The sequence below is a fragment of the Heterocephalus glaber genome, unplaced genomic scaffold, assembly GCF_053883595.1.
Source record: "Heterocephalus glaber isolate CG9 unplaced genomic scaffold, H.glaber_assembly_v1.0 deba00001577, whole genome shotgun sequence".
NCBI lineage: Eukaryota > Metazoa > Chordata > Mammalia > Rodentia > Bathyergidae > Heterocephalus > Heterocephalus glaber.
This window is the reverse complement of record NW_028258358.1, coordinates 22,444,315-22,446,917: the sequence shown is the minus strand read 5'-3', so window position 1 is coordinate 22,446,917 and position 2,603 is coordinate 22,444,315.

Here is a 2,603-nt window from a genome sequence, read left to right as displayed (position 1 = left end):
TCCTGTTTCTTCATTGACTCCGATCAGTCTTATGTTATTCTTCCTTGCATCGTCTAGCAGCTGCTGGTTTGATTTCTCACATTCCCTTATAATTTTGAAACAATTTTTCTTTTCCTGGTCATTTAATTGTAATCTTATCTTCTATATCTAAAATTCTGTCCTCACATTGGCTCATTCTGCTGTGAAGACTTTCAGTGGAGTTTCTCATCTCCTGGAAATCTATTTTCATGTGTTTTTTTGGATTCCATTTGTTTCCTATGTTGGGATTCCATCATGTTCCTGAGCTCCTCTCTAGATTTATTAATCATATCTTGCACTAGGAGCACAATTTCTCCTGTTATCTGAGAAATTATTTTTGATATCATTTCTTCCAGATCCCCTTTTGTTGCCAGTTCAATAGGTCCAGGTGGTTGAGTATCAGAGTTTTCCATCTCATTTCCCTCTGGGGTTGCTGTAGGTGATCTGCAAGTCTGGTTTTGAGACTTATTTATGTGTTTTCTCATTTCGACTGGGTTGGCAGGGGGGTTGCTATTGGCACTAGCGCGGCTCACCTCCTCTGAGCTGGGAGAGATGGGACAGGGGCTGGAAGTTGCATTAGGGATGGTGGCCCAAAAATCCCTTCCTCTGGGCCAGGATTGGCAGGACATTTGGTGGCCTGGAAACCCATTTCTCTGGACCAGGAGCAGTGGGGCAGTGGCTCAGAAGCCCCTACCTCTGGGCAGGAATTCTTTAAATGCTGAGAACTTGATTAGCTCCAGTACAGTGGTCTGGAGGTCCAGGGTCCTCTGCGTCTTTGTAGTGTGGAACCATGTGGCTGTACAGAGAAGAGGCCAAAGGAGAGGGGCGGGGGGTGTCCAGTGTTTTCAGTGTGACTGTTGACCTCAGGACCGCCTCTGCAGACCTGCCTGTCTGCAGCCAGCTGATTCTGCAATACACTGTTATATACAAAGCAATACCATATATATATATATATGGCAATACAATAGGTTTTCCTTCCTTTTCAAAACTAAAGAGCACTTGGAAGGAATCAGTGATTGATTTTGGAAAGGTTGAAAGCACATGAAATAGATTCCACTTCCTTTACAGTTGGAAGATCTGCCTGTCCCTTACTCCTCAATCATTACTTAGAATTAGGATGCAAATTCCAAGTCCACATATGTGAGTGCCGAGGTATCAGCCACCAAAAAGCCTGAATTTGCTTGAACAAGTAACCTGAACACTTTAATATGTTATTTTCCTGTAACAACTGCTGAATAGTCTGAGTGAAGATTAGTTGATTTGAAATACAAAATGTACTTTAAGGACAAACTAATCAGCAAGGGCAACTTAATATTTTTATTGAATTTAGGTATTGGTTATGTTTGAAACAACAATTTGGAAGCAAAGTGATGTTTTTGCTACATGAATTTTATTTGAAAATATTTATTAGTGATGCAAAATATATTGAATTTGGATGTGGTGCAAAATGTTTATGTTAATTACAGCATAATCCTGAAGGCTAAGAGGCATCCCAATACACTTTTTTGTGGACATATTTAACAGTCTTTAGTAAAACCAGGCAGGACAAAACAGAAATAATTGCTCATTGCGTCTTAGAAAGCCAACTTCTGCTTAGAGTTTTAAAAGAATAAGAGTATATTTGGTTATTAAGAGACCACTTTTCCCCAGACGTGGTGGCTCGTACTTATAATCCTAGCACTCACAAGGCTGAGGCAGGAGGATCTTTGTCAATTCATTTCCAGTCTAGGCTGCATAGTGAGTTCAAGTCCAGCCTGAACTACATAGTGAGGCCCTATCTAAAGCAGAAATCACTTTTCATTGAAAAAAATACTAAATAATGTAACTTTGCACTTGAAGATGCATACTTACTCTAGTAATTTACTGAATATCATTCTTTTAAATGGAGTCCTTTTTTCCCATTCTTAGTATTCACATGGACTTTTCAGTGATTTTTTTTAGAATGCTCTCTTAGTTTCTAATTGTGCCTGAGATAACACTTTCAAGCTCATAATCAACAGTTGTGTTGTTCCTTAGGCATCAGACTGGATTCCTCCAGGAATTAGATTTCATTGAAAATAAAAGAAAGAAAAAACAATTTTTATCTTTTATTTTTTCCCACATGTGTAGTTTACCAAAGAAATGAATTTCAATGTCTTTCTGCAGAAGCATGGGTTTTAATTATTTTCTCAGGGACTGACAATTCCAAATCCCAAGCGATAAGTTAATGTGCAATGCTGGATTATACATCACTTTTCATTACTCAGCTGTATAATACCCATATGGAAGTTAGTCTTTGGAAGCAGACCACCAAAGTACCATTCAGTACACTGCTGCTTTAGTATACAGCGTGGTACTTTGGTATCCATAAATAGTTAATAAAATGTCAAAAATTATGTAATTTACTTTGTTGAAATATTTTAATGATACTCAAATCTTCCTAGTTTCCAACACAATGGCAAAAGCGTTATCACTTTGTACTCATCACAAGCCCAAGAGATACATATTACTCTATTTTACAAATGAGGATATTATAGCCATAAAAGGTTTTCCGTTATTGAAGTATCTTTGGTTGTTAAGCGGCAGGGTTGAACATTTTACACAGA